Source organism: Pantherophis guttatus, chromosome 7 (genome assembly GCF_059756535.1).
Source record: "Pantherophis guttatus breed Tessera chromosome 7, ASM5975653v1, whole genome shotgun sequence".
NCBI classification, from domain to species: domain Eukaryota; kingdom Metazoa; phylum Chordata; class Lepidosauria; order Squamata; family Colubridae; genus Pantherophis; species Pantherophis guttatus.
In genome coordinates this window covers 6,941,051-6,956,370 of record NC_142069.1, presented here as the reverse complement: position 1 = coordinate 6,956,370, position 15,320 = coordinate 6,941,051, and positions in this window count along the sequence as shown.

The window sequence follows — 15,320 nt, the reverse complement described above, 5'->3', positions numbered from 1 at the left end:
AATGTGAGTGTGAGCCAACTACAAATGCGTGCAGCATCAAAAAATATTTATTTTTATTTTATTTTTATTTATTTTTATATGCCGCCCTTCTCCGGAGACTCAGGGCGGCTTACAATACGTTAAGCAATAGCCTTCATACTTTTGTATATTTTATACAAAGTCAACTTATTGCCCCCACAAACTGGGTGCTCATTTTACCCACCTTAGAAAGGATGAAAGGCTGAGTCGACCTTGAGCCTGGTGAGAATTGAACTCGCAGTAATTGCAGGCAGCTGGATGTTAAATGCTGCCTTAGTAGGAGGCATTAGCCTCCTACGCCACTCAGGGTCATGGGAATTCACTCACGTGTGCCATCCGTGCATGCATGCAGTGCAGTGGTGGGTTTCAAATTTTTTTACTACCAGTTCTGTGGTTGTAGCTTGGTGGGCGTGACATGGCTTGGTGGGTGTGGCTTGGTGGGCATGGCAGGGGAAGGTTACTGTAAAATCCCCATTTCCTCCCGATCAGCTGGGACTCAGGAGGCAGAGAATAGATGGGGGCGGGGCCAGTCAGAATTTTTACTACCGGTTCTCCGAACTACTCAAAATTTCCGCTACCAGTTCTCCCGAACCTGCTGAAACCCATCTCTGGTGCAGTGTCATAAAACATGGGAATTCACTCCCATGCACTGTCCGCACATGTGTCCAGAGTCAAACAACGCAGTGATATAGGACGGGACTGCACCCGGTTGGATGGGCAGGCCCATCCTCAGGTCACAACTACCTGTTCACCTGAACTGGTCTGAAACGGCAGCAGCCCATCACTGCACCCACCTCTCTTCTAAAAGACTGAATAAATTGAGGAATATTTAAAAAGGCAGCATAAAATATTTCGCCTATAAGAGAAATAAAAATCTTTTTTTTAAAGTTTTTTTATTAATAATTCAAATTTAAAAACAATGGAACATGGGACATGAAACGTGGAACATGGAACATGGAAAGATGGAACATTTCCATCTAATTCAAATTAATAAGTAATATATTCCTCGATCTATATACAAATTTACATATATCTTACTTCATTACATGTCAAGTATACAACGTAATTCCTCCTAAACAGCTATTAGCTATTAGCCTCTTGTCTAACCATTCATAAAATTTAGTCCAGATTTCATAATACGTTGATTCACTTTTATTTTTGAGTTCCAAAGTGAGTCTGTCCATTTCTGCACAATTGAAGATTTTACATAACACTTCTTCTTCTGAAGGTGTTTCTTTACTCTTCCATTTTTGAGCAAATGCTATTCTTGCAGCTGTTAATATATGTAATATTAAATAGGTTACATTTTTATTATATTTACCGTCTGTCATTCCCAATAAGAAAAATTCTGGTTTGACTTCTATTTTCACCGTTAAAATCTTTTCTAGCCAGCTCTTTATTTGAAGCCAAAAACTTTTTGCTTTTGAGCACTCCCACCACATATGGTAATAGGACCTTGGGACCACCTCACATTTCCAACATGTTGAAGAATATTTTTTGCTAATTCATGCCAATTTTGTGGATGGGAAGTGCCACCTGTAAAACATTTTATATAGGTTTTCTTTATATGAGGCCACCAACGTAATTTTCATATTTTGAGAAATAAAAATCTTAAAGGCGACAGAAGCTAAGCCCCAGCTCCCTCCCCCCAGCAGATATTTTGTGTCCATTAAAGACTGAGGCATCCTATCTACAAAACAAAAGACCTTCAGCTTCAGGGTGATGGAATTAACATGACCCTCCAGGACATAATAGGATTAACCCACTAGCAGCAAAGCTCACTACATTGCACAATCTCCTAAAGATATTGCATTAGGGTCCAAGCTTCAACCAAACTTATCTCAGACAAATATGGCCCCACATGCCCCATGGGAGTCTGACAACAGCCAATAGAATACATGTTCTTGTACAGGAACAGGAAGCTCAAGTTCAAAGCCCAGGAGAAGGTATAAAAGGCCCCACTCTCAACTCCACATGGTCAGCTGCCCAAAACCACCCATGTAAGCTTCTTTCTCGCCATTAAAACCATCTTTCCAATCAGCCTCCATGTTTCCAGTGTCTTTCTCCCTGAACTGAACCAGATGGATATTTCTTCTAACACAGAAGCTGTGGGGTGTTTTTAAGAAGAGATTGGACAACGATTTGTCTGAAACGGTATAGGGTTTCCTGCTTGAGCAGGGGGTTGGACTGGAAGACCTCTAAGGTCCCTTCCAAATCTGCTATTCTGTAAAGAAGGGAAGAGAGAAACTCTAACAATCTTTCAAGGTTGTTTTCTTCTACTTTATTACAATAAAGCATTTCTGTGCTTTTTTTTTTCTTGACTTGATCTACCTCAATTGTGAACTTGATTTGCATGTCTTTACAGCATATTGGAGAGTGATGGTCCTCCAGATGTTAGTGAACTACAATTTTCAGCATCTGTCACCATTGGCCATTCTTAGTGTATGATATATATTTTCTAAAAATAGATTGATCTCTGCATGCCACAAATAAATACATTTTCCAAACATTTCTGTACCTTTATTCAGTCCCTCACGTTCTCTAGTCAAAATTTATTTCCTTGTGTTCTAAGACGATGTCTCTCTTTTTTTCCCATAGAAAAATCTAACATACACACATACATATGTTTGGTTGCAAGAGATACTTTGGAAAATTAATATATATATGTTTCTAAAAGTGGCTTACTGAAACGGGTAAAGTAACTGCCACAAGTAACTGAAATGTGACATCTGTCTTTTTTAAACAAAGGGGGAAAAAAGAAAGAAAGAAAGAAACCTTTTCACACACGATTTAAATCTGACAAGTTGGACTTTGTTAACTTGGCAAAAAAGGAGGTTTTCAAGAACCAAAAGAAAAAAAAAAAAAGACTGCGCTACTCGGGTTTTGTAAAATTGGATTGCTCTGGAAAGTGAATTAATCAACATGATTCATCTTGTCTTTCAAAAAAAAAAGCCTATGTTTGTTTAAAAATAGAGAATTTGCTGGCACCTTTTGTTGCCTTGATTTTAGAAGAGGATTAAGTTAAATCTGTCTGAATCATTTTAACACTTTGCTACAGCCACACGTAACGGTAGTAATCCCTTCCTTTTATACAAAGGCAGATGTAGCAACACAAATCTGACTTATTAAGAACGGAATAGGTTTTTGTGATAGCCAAATGGGACAGCCCTACTTTAGATGTGGGCAGCACAGGGAGTATTGCTTTTAGAGGCCTAACCATGGTTTTAATTGGGAAACCGTGACCATCCTAGGCCAAGCCAAGTCTAATAAACATCAGAGAATTCCTTAAGCCTGGCACTCAGAGGAATCAGCCATCAACACGCACATAGAGATAAACAACTACCTACCATTCGAAAGAGATAATCAAAAAAGTCAAAAAGGAAACAGAAAGACCAAAACACCTCCTCACCAGCAATCAACACCCCAGATGAGCAAAGATTAACACCAAGTTTCACACTAGATCAACAATCAAGAAGTAAACAATACCCCCAATTAATAATATTATTATTATTATTTACTTTATTCATTAAACATGAAACTCAGTCAACTGAACATTCAAAAATGCATCACAAATACCATTGACTGGTGCGAATGGTTGATACGGGTTGCTGCCAGAGTCTTAGGTATCAACCAAGTACCTTCTTAAGATGTATGATGTTCCAAGTAGCACAGTTTTTTGCAGTTCCGCTGGTGTTATTGCAGGAAGCTGCAATTTGTTGATGTATCTTATAAAATTCTTGGACATGGTACCAAGCGCCCCGATGACAATGAGTATCACTGTTACAGTTTCATCCATAGCTGTGTAGTTTCGATGGCCAGGTCGCGATATTTCATGATTTTTTCCAGTTCTTTTTCTTTGACTCTGGCATCTCCTGGTACAGCGATGTCAATAAATTGTACGTTTCGGTTTTCAACAACTGTGATATCTGGCATGTTGTGTTACAAGTGACGATCCGTCTGTATTCGAAAGTCCCACAAGATCTTCACCTTCTCATTTTCGAAAACTTTTTCCAGTTTATATTCCCATGACTTTTTGGATACAGGAAAGTCGTATTTTTTACATAATGACCAATGGATTAATTTAGCAACTCGGTCGTGTCTAGCTTTGTAATCAGTTTGTGTGATTTTGCTGCATTCACAAATTAAATGTGAAACAGTTTCAACTTTGTTGTTGCAAAGTCGGCAGTTTGGATTGTCGGTGGATTTTTGTATCTTTGCTTTCATGGCATTAGTTTGTAGTGCTTGTTCTTGAGCAGCGAGTATTAAACCTTCCGTTTCTTTCTTGATGGTTCCCATCTTAAGCCATGCCCATGTAAAGTTGTCATCACATTTTCCTTCCATGTTTTTCAAGTGCTGTCCATGCAAAGCTTTGGTTTTCCATCTATTTAATCTGTCATCCAGCTGTTTTTCCTTATATTCTGCCTTTGTTTCTGTTGTTTTTATAATGTTCTCCGTTTTCACAGCCTGCAGCAATTTTTCTGTACTTTGGTTCACATAATCATTCAAACTTTGTTTTTCTTCTTCTACAGTCACAATATTTCATGATTTTTTTCCAGTTCTTTTTCTTCGACTCTGGCATCTCCTGGTACTGTGATGTCAATAAATTGTATGTTTTGGTTTTCGACAACTGTGATATCTGCATGTTGTGTACTATTATTATTATTATTATTATTATTATTATTATTATTATTATTATTATTATTTCCTTGCAGGCACTTCATGATGAAACAAGGGCATTTCAACATGCTGAAATGAGAAGACAATTATTACCCGAAGTCAAACAAAACTCTGCCATGCATAAAAGGTGTAGAAATTCCAGTTGGCTCACTTGTCCAATTATAATCAGGCTGCGTAACCAGCTCCAGTTGGGTTTTTGGCTGGAGAGCTTCGGGGAATGATTCTGGGAATTGGAGGAGACATGTTCCATCTTATGCCATCTGCAGGCTTTATGTTTAGACTCAAACAGTGGGAAGATCTTCAGTTTATATCGGGGAGGTCTAACCATGGCCACTTCAAGACTTGGGGACTTCAACTCCCAGAATTCCCTAGCCAGCATGGCTGCTTGAGGAATTCTGGGAATTGAAGTCCCCAAGTCTTGAAGTAGCTAAGGGTGGATACAGTGGTGGGATTCAAATAATTTAACAACCGGTTCTCTGCCCTAATGACCAGCTTGGTGGCCGTGGCCTTGGTGGACGTGGCCAGGGAGTGTGACAGGCAGAACTCACCTCCTACACCCCCCTGGGAGCAAAAACGGGCCACCGGGGGGGACGAACTGCCCCCCGTGCCCCATTTTGGGCCTAGTAGGCCTCCCTGCATTTATCTGGGAGCCAAAATGGGGGGTGGGGACTCCTGGAAGGGGTGGGACATGGAGGGGAGGGAAGGGAAGGGAAGGGAAGGGAAGGGGAGGGGAGGGGAGGGGAGGGGAGGGGAGAGGAGGGGAGGGCAGGGGAGGGGCAGGGCCAGCCAGCAATTTAACTACCAGTTCACCGGAACCGGCCTGAACTGGCCCGAACCGGCTGAATCCCATCTCTGGTTGGATACCTCTGGTCTAAACCCTGGATGAGATCTTCAGCCTGATCCCAAATGAATTGCAAACCAAGATTTGGGGAAGCGCTTTCCCAAATTACTGACTTGTAAAACTTAACTCTTTTTTTTTTTTTTAGTTCAGAGTTTGAGCTTTAACAGTGGAGTTCTTTGAGCAAATTCAAAAGGGAACTTTAATTCACGTCTTTTATTTATTTATTTATTTATTTGTTTGTTTGTTTGTTTAAATTTCTATACCGCCCTTCTCCAATATAGGACTCAGGGCGGTGAACAGCCAAAGTAAAAACAAGACATACATACAAAACATACAAAATCTAAAAACTGATTAAAATAATTAAATATTTTGGCCGTAATTAAAACAATTCCAATTTAAAATCAGTTTAAAATTTGACTCAAGCCAGCCCAGCTAGTTGAAATAAATGGGTTTTCAGGGCCCGACGAAAAATCCGGAGGTCTGTTATTGTACGTAACTCTGGGGGGAGGTTGTTCCAGAGGGTGGGCGCCACCACAGAGAAGGCTCTCCCCCTGGGGGTCGCCAGCCGACATTGTCTGGCGGACGGCACCCTGAGGAGGCCCACTCTGTGTGAGCGTACTGGCCGGTGGGAGGCTATTGGTGGCAGAAGGCGGTCTCGTAAGTACCCCAGCCCTAAGCCTAAGTACTTTTAAACAAAGGGTCTATGCCTGCCTGGGGAATTCTGGGACTTGAAGTCCACAAGTCTGATTTACATCATTGAGGAGCAATTACAGCTTCCGGAAATGGGCTCTTTTGCATTGTTAAAAGAACCGATGTGAACAAGAGGGGACAAGAGAAATATTGTCCCTTCGTGGACACAAGGAAACCACCAATCTGAAGGGTCCTTGGTGCTCTCTGAGCTTGCTTGTTTTCTTGCAGACGTTTCATTACCAAACTAGATAACATCATCAGTGGTAGAAGGGAGTGGGGTTTGCTCCCTTCTAGCACTGATGAAGATACCTAGTTTGGGTAATTTCAATCTTGAGCTACCAATGCTCTCCTTCATTGGTGCAACATCTGTCCTGCTAGATTTGCCCCATCCGTTCACATTTTTATTAAACAGCCAGCTCAACAGCCTCAACTTGTAAGAGGGATCTCAAATCTCTTTTTTTTTTTGGAGAGGAGAATTCAAAGTATCTCAAGTCCTAGCTGACTTTGCTGGAGGGGACTTATTCCCAGAAATATTACGCACAGCTGAATTCTTCTCTCTCTCTCTCTCTCTCTCTCTCTCTCTCTCTCTCTCTCTCTCTCTCTCCCTCCCTCCCTCCCTCCCTCTCTCTCTCTCTCTCTCTCTTTTTAATGGTATGGGTGCAATGCTCCTACTAACCCAACTGGAAATTTTCCAAAGATATATTTCTTCTGGAAAATATTAAAGTTGTTTATGTTTTTTGTTTTGCCTCACCATCTGATATATCCACAAGGAAGGATCTAAAAAGTCAAGAGGACAGCTGTACCTTCTTTCCATTGGTAGGTCAAGTCAAAAGGGGGTGGGGCTCCAAACACCTGATCACAGCTGCCTCCTTGATTTTTTTTTTTTTTTTTTTGGATCGTCCTGTAAACGTTGCTCCTTGGGAGAATATTACTGAAATATTTACCATGGTTTATACTCCAATAGGCCCCCATTACACAACACTCCATTTTCTACCATTGCAGCATTCAGGTAGTCCTCGACTTATGACCTCAGAATCAGAATAGAGCTGATTCTGGGACGTGATTCAAGGAAGGGACCTTGGAGGTCTTCTAGTCCAGCCCCCTGCTTAAGCAGGAGATCACCTCTTCAGAGAGGTGACTGTCCAGTCTCTTCTTAAAAGCCTCCAGTGATGAAGCACCCACAACTTCTGGTGGCAAGCTGTTCCACTGGTTAATTGTCCTCACTGTTAGGAAGTTTCTCCTTAATTCCAGGTTTCTTCTCTCCTTGATTCGTTTCCATCTGTTGCTTCTTCTCCTGCCTTCAGGTGCTTTGGACAATAAGTTGACCCTTCCTCTTCGTGGCAGCCTCTCAAATACTGGAATACTGCTATCATGTCCCCCGTAGTCCTTCTTTTCTTTAGACTAGCCAAACCCAAATCCTGCAACCGTTCTTCAGATAGTTTAGTCTCCAGGTCTTTAATCATCTTAGTTGCTCTTCTTTGAACTTTTTGTAATGTGGTAACCAAAACTGAATGCAGTATTCCAGATGTGGCCTTACCAAGGCTTTATAAAGTACCAATACTTCACGTGATTTTGATTCTATGCCTCTCTTTATATAACCAAGGATTGTATTCACTTTTTTGGCTGCTGCCACACATTGCTGGCTCATCTTTAAGTGATCATCCATTAGGACTCCACGATCCCTCTCACAGTTACTGTTTTTGAGCCAGGCTTCCCCTAGTCCCATGATGGCGAACCTAAGGCACGCATGCCACAGGTAGCACATGTAGCCATATTGGTGGGCATGCATAGCTATGTCGGTGGGACCAGAACATGGCAAACGGGCCATTTTCGGCCTCCGGAGGGCCTCCGAGGGGGTTGGGAAGGCTGTTTTTGCCCTCCCCAGACTCCTAGAAAGGCTCTGGAGGCTGGGGAGAGCAAAAAACAGGCCTTTCAGTCCCACCGGAAGTTGGCAAATGGGCTGTTTTCGGCCTCTGGAGGGCCTCCAAAGGGGTGGGGAAGGCCATTTTCACCCTCACCAGACTCCTAGAAAGGCTCTGGAGCAGAAGTGGGTTTTAGCAGGTTCTGACCAGTTCTGGAGAACCAGTAGCAGAAATTTTGAGTAGTTCAGAGAACCGGTAGTAAAAATTCTAACTGGCCCCGCCCACATCTATTCTCTGCCTCCCAAGTCCCAGCTGATCAGGAGGAAATGGGGATTTTGCAGTAACCTTCCTCTGGAGTGGGGAGGGAATGGAGATCTTTCCTTTTCTAGTTATCATGCTTAAGGTAAGGTAAGATTAGGTGGAATAGAATAGAATAGAATAGAATAGAATAGAATAGAATAGAATAGAATAGAATAGAATAGAATAGAATAGAATAGAATAGAATAGAATAGAATAGAATTCATTATTAGCCAAGTGTGATTAGACACACAAGAAATTTGTTTCCGGTGTGTAAGCTCTCTATGTACATACAGGAATTGTGATATCGTTAATATAGTCATTGTAAAATACATTCATCATAAAATATTAGATACAATATTAGATACAATATATATTAGAGATATATTAGAGACAGACAGACAGATAGATAGATAGATAGATAGATAGATAGATAGATAGATAGATGGAGAGGGAGGGGGAGAGGGGGGAGAGATAGATAGATAGATAGATAGATAGATAGATAGATAGATAGATAGATAGATAGATAGATAGATAGATAGATAGAAGATAGACAGAGCGGAGGTGGCGCAGTGGTTAGCGTGCAGTACTGCAGGCTACTACAGCTGACTGCAAGTTGCAGTTCAGCAGTTCAAATCTCACTGGCTCAAGGTTGACTCAGCCTTCCAACCTTCCGAGGTGGGTAAAATGAGGATCCAGATTGTTGGGGAAAATAGGCTGACTCTGTAAACCGCTTAGAGAGGGCTGTAGAGCACTGTAAAGCGGTATACAAGTCTAAGTGCTATTGTAATTGCTGCTACGTAGGTAGGTAGGTAAAGATAGAGATAGAGAAATAAGATATATTTCCAAATGATGAATTTTGGAATAGCGTTTGGATCCTCAGCAGAGAGTCCACCTACTCCAAAGTACAAGCTGTACGTAAATAGCAGCGAGCAATTCTGCTTACTACCCTTTGTCCTCCTTTCATTCTGCCGGACCAAAAGCATTGTTTGCATCATGGCACCAGATCTTTCTTTGCGTCTGCCCTCCACTTGTCTCCTGCCAGGACACAGCTGTCACTACATCAATTACTGGCATTCCTTTAGCCGTTCCCACCACGACCCCAATGGACTCCTTGTTCTCTCCTTGTTGACAGTTACTCAGGTTTTGGGGCCAAGGTGACCACCGGTTACTGACCTCTCCGAAGGAAACCTTATTACGGCAAATTAGAAGTGAGGAAGCGGTGGAGTCTTTGGTCCAATTAGATCTTGCCTTCTCTAAAATGGCTTGAGGGCTTAAATTACTTGGATGAGGCCAGGATGAGAGACAATTGCAGAGAAGAGGAGTGGAGGTAGGTTTTTGTAAGATGATGTAGCATTGGGATTTAACACGGGACAAGTTGTCAAGAATACAGTAGTGGCCAAAATTGTGGAAACCTTTTGGGAAAAGTGTAATTTTGAGGTTTGATGGCTAATAACATCACTTTTTTCTTTCTTTTCTTTTCTTTTCTTTTTTTTTTCTTTTTTTTTTTTTTTTGAGTTTCAAAAAAAGTTTCAAAAGTTCCCAGGTCATTCCACTGCTGGAACGGCCTGGGAATAGCCCAGACCTTAACCCAATTGGAAATCTATGGAACCAACTAAAGAATCTTGTTACTCAGAAGCGACCCAGCAATAAAAACCCAGTTAATAGAAGCCATCATTCAATCTTGGTTTCACATTAGAACAGCTGCAGAACGAAAAGACTTGGTTCACTCCATGGGAAGACGTTGTAAGGCCGTCATTCATGCTAAAGGTTACCCAACTATTAACTGACATGGTGATCATTTTTGTATATCTCGTTTTTTCTATGTGTTTCACTTTTCTTGTTTATACTGTAACTGCTATTCCAACAGCAAATCCTTCATAAAAGTTATTGTATTGATTACATTCTTGATCAAATTATCTTTCCATTAATATATAATTTTACGGTACTACTCCAAGAAAAAAAAAGTGATGTTATTAGCTAGTTTTAGAAAATACATTTTTCCGAAAAGGTTCCCACAATTTTGGCCACTACTGTATATAAAGGTATCTCAAATGAACATTGGAAATGCAAAGGTAAAGAAGGGAAGTTTTATCATTTATGACGGACATGTCACAAAGCTAAGAAATATGGAATATTTCTTTGTTATAATAAATATCACATCTTAATACAGAAGATTCTTGAAGTGAAAATAAAGATAAAACCAGAGGCTTTTCTTTTGGGTTGGATGGGAAAAGATTTGGAAGGGGGAAAAAATGGGACTATGATGTTATATGTGTTGATGGCAGCAAGATTATTTTATGCCCCAAAATGGAAGGACACTTTTGATTCCCACAATGGATGAATGGCTGCAAAACTTGATGAAGCCAAATCGATTGCTTTGATCAAAATAAAATAAAAAAAAATACAAATGACTTTTGTTTGTATTTGGAAACGGGAAAAATGAAACCTTGATTTTGGGTTTTGCCGATTGAATAGGGTTTTTTTTTTGTTATGGAAATGGCTAGTTTATATTACTACAAAAAAAAGTAAAAAGATGAGGTTTGATGCTATTATCTTATTCTATGCACCGAAAGGCGTTGCAAGTTAATGCTTTTTCTTTTCTTTTTTTCCCTACACTTTTCTCTTCTCTTTTCCCACCCTTATTTTCACACTGGGTTGTTTTTTTGTTTTTTTTATTTTATATTATATTTGGGTAAACTAATAAAAATTTTGAGTTAAAAAAAAAGGAGAATAGGAGAGGTAAATGCTCAACAATTCAACCTTTGCTTTTCTCCTCCTCTCCTCCTCCTTCCTCCTCCTCCTCCCACTTCCTCCTCCTCCCACCTCCTCCCTCTCCTCCTTCTCCCCCCCTCCTCCTCCTTCAGTGGTGGGTTTCAAATTTTTTTACTACTGGTTCTGTGGGTGTGGTTTGGTGAGTGTGGCATGGCTTGGTGCGCGTGGTTTGGTAGGCGTGGCAGGGGAAATACTGTAAAATTTCCATTCCCTCCCCAATCCAGGGGAAGGATACTGTAAAATCTCCATTCCCTCCCCAATCCAGGGGAAGGTTACTGAAAAATCCCCATTTCCTTCCGATCAGCTGGGGCTTGGGAAGCAGAGAATCAATGGGGGTGGGGCCAGTCAGAATTTTTACTGAATTTTCTCTTATAATTTTCTCTGAACTACTCAAAATTTCCGCTATTCTCCAGAACTGGTCAGAACCTGCTGAAACCCACCTCTGTCCTCCTCCCTCCTCCTCCTCCTTCCTCCTCCTCCTCCTTCAGCTCCTCATCATTTGAAGAGTGACACTGCCAATTATATCTGTCAATAGGACAGAATAAGGTGTCCTATTGTAGGCAACTCAATCTTGGAGAATGGATAGATTTTCTTTCTTGTTGAGGTTTTAGGGCAAGTGAAAAGACGTCGTCCTTTCATTGAAGGATGTGCTTTTTTAAAATAAATATAAGCAGAATTGAATACTATGTCTATGCAATATTGTTTTTCCTCCAGTGAAATGATAGCTTTCATTTCAATAGCAGGAAAAGCTACCCTTCTCTAGCAGATTCCACACACACAGACAGACCCACAAATGTGGTTTCCCACAGCACAGGTAGTCCTCGATTTACGACCACAATTGAGCCCAAAATTTCTGCTACTAAGCGAGACAGTTGTTAAGTGGGTTTTGCCCTATTTCACGCCCTTTCTTGCCACAGTTGTTAAGCAAATCACTGCAGTTGTTAAGTTAGTAACGGGGTTGTTAAATGAATCCGGTTTCCCCATTGATTTCGCTTGTCAAAAGCTTGCCGACCCCGGGACACTGCAACCGTCATAAATATGAATCATTTGCCAATCATCCGAATTTTGATCATGTAACGACCATGGGAATTCTGCACAGGGGTTAGAAGCGTGAAAAATGGTCGTAAGTTACTTTTTTCAGTGCCGTCGTAATTTCAAACATGAAATGAAGTTTTAAGTCAGAGACTAGCTGTTCAGAGTAAAATAGGGGATGGGGATGTGGGGGAGGGGGAAAATAATCCAGGAAACATTTCAAAGAGAAATTCTGAAGAGAATATTTTTGCCGCTAAAATTGCTAGTCGTTTTCTTGATGTCATCTTTTACTTTTACTTTACTTTTATAATATTTATATACCGCCCTTCTCCCGAAGGACTCAGGGCCATGGTAAAACAGTATACAAGACAAAAATTTAAAAATTTATTAAAATAATTCAATCACTGGCCAAATTTAAAACACCCAGCTAAAATCGTTATTTAAAACCCCTATCAAAACCCAATTAAAATCCTTTATCCCGTCAGACCGGCTTGCTGGAATAATAGGGTCTTCAGAGCACGACGGAAGGCGCGGAGGTCGGGGATCTTTCGTATGTCTATGATTTCTTTCTTTCTTTTTTTTTTTTTGACAGAGAGAGTCCTTGGGATAATAATTGATATGAATTCAATATTGTTCGGTATAAAACACCACGAAAAGACCCAAGGAAACTCCCTTCTGAGGGAAGCATAAACTTATGGCAATGACGTCACCATTTTACTTTTGAACAAGGAATTACTTATTAGGGGGGGATGTGTCACTCTAATCTTCAAAGTGGTTGACAGGTCTTCATTAAACAAGCTTAACAATAATCCACCTTCTTTTCTTTTCTTTTCTTTTTTTTTTTTGTTATTACTTTGGATTTCCAGCACCTGAGATCTCCAGTACAAGGGGCAATTTAGAACCAGAGAATACTATGCTTAAACAAACCATGGTTTGTTTAAACAAACCATGACCAGGGGTGGGCTGCTGGGGGTTCGCAGGGGTTCGGGAGAACCTCTAGCTAAGATTCTGTGCAGGTCGGAGAACCCCCAAATCCCACAGGTAAGTGCAAGGCATGCAAGGAAGCTCAGGGAGGGCAAAAAATGGGCCTACCAGAAATTTGGGAAGGCCAGAAACAGGCCCATTTCCGGCCTCCAGAGGGCCTCCGGAGCCTGGGGAGGCCGTTTTCGCCCTCCCAGAGGCTCGAGGAAAGCCTCTGGAGCCCGGGGAGGACAAAAACGCCTCCTCCCCTGCTGTGGTGCAGGAGGCTGACTAGGCCAGGCCCACCATAGCCAGGCCCACCCAGCAACCGGGCAGAGAACCCCTTGCTAAAATTTTTGAAGCCCACCCCTACCCTACTGTGATTTTTGGAATAAGACACCATTGGTTGGGTTCACATGATATTCTAAGCCACAAACCAGCAATCTAAGTTTTCATTGAAAGTCTTGTATGGGTTAGGCCTCAAAAACTAAATCAGGGCCCACATTTTCTGCCATTTTCCAGCAGAAATGAAAACATTTGAAAAGGGACAAGACAGACAAGAAAGGTTATGATGGATGGATTCTTCATATGGTTTAGCCTCCAATCCCCTAATCATTTTTGTTGCTCTTCTCTGCACTCTTTCTAGAGTCTCAACATCATTTTTTTTTTCATTCTTGCAACAATCTTGTCTCAACCCTTGGGAATGACCACCAGCTTAACTTTCTCAAAATCTTTGAATTTAGATCTTCTCAGTGAGTTAGGATAGAGCTTCCATATTCAAAGGCAGTCAATGTCTTAGAGACAATTGACGATTGAAGAGAACCGAATGACCTTCTTATTAAGGTTTTTTGGGATCATCTTCATGTTCTCCAGAAGTTAGCTTGGTCCTGCGCCAAAACCTTTTCAAAATTCCTTCGTTTAGTAAATTGCCTCTAGTCCTTCTTTTCATTAAACTAGACATACCCAGTTCCTGCAACCGTTCTTCATATGTTGTATCCTCCAGTCCCCCAATCATCTTTGTTGCTCTTCCCTGCCTTCTTTGTGGTCTCAGTATCTTTTTTATATTGTGGCCATTTTTATATCAATATAAAGTCCGTACAGAGAGTGGTAAGGACAGCTGAGAAGATTATAGGAAGCTCGCTTCCTGTCATTCAGGATGCTGCTTATAAGTGCTAAATGTTTAGAGCTCAAAGCATTGTTAGAGACCCCACACACCCACTTCACGGTCTGTTTCTGTTGCTCCCCTCTGGGAGGGGTTTTCCAAGTATTTCTAGCTGGACTACCAGGTTCTGTAACAGTTTTGTTCCCTATATGCCATCCATCTGGTAAACTCACAAGATTCATTTTTCTCGCTGTGTACGTTTATAGCGTACATTCAAAGTGACAATAAATTTATTCCATCCATCCATCCATCCATCCATCCATCCGTCCATCCATCTGTCTGTCTGTCTGACTGTCTCTTTGTCCATCTGTCCATCTGTCCATCCATCCGTTCGTCCATCCATTCATCTCTCTCCGTCCGTCCGTCCGTCCATCCTTCCTATCTATCTCTATCTATCTATCTATCTATCTCTCTATCTATCTCTCTATCTATCTATCTATCTATCTATCTATCTATCTATCTATCTATCTATCTATCAATCTTTCTGTCCATCCATCCATTTGTCTGTCTGTCTGTCTTTTTGTCTGTCTCTCTGTTTGTCTGTCTGTCTATTTACCTATCTATCTGTCCATCTATCTATCTATCTATCTATCTATCTAGCTATCTATCTATCTATCTATCTATCTATCTTTCTGTCTATCTATCAATCTATCCATCCATCTGTCTGCTTGTCTGTCTCTTTATCTGGCTGGCTGGCTGACTGGCTATCTGTCTATCTATCCATCCATCTATCCATCTATCCATCTATCCATTTATCCATCTATCCATCTATCCATCTATCCATCTATCTATCCATCTATCCATCTATCCATCTATCCATCTATCCATCTATCCATCCATCCATCCATCCATCCATCTATCCATCCATCCATCTATCCATCCATCCATCCATCTATCCATCCATCTATCCATCCATCCATCTATCCATCCATCCATCCATCTATCCATCCATCTATCCATCCATCCATCCATCTATCCATCCATCCATCTATCCTATTCTAAAGTC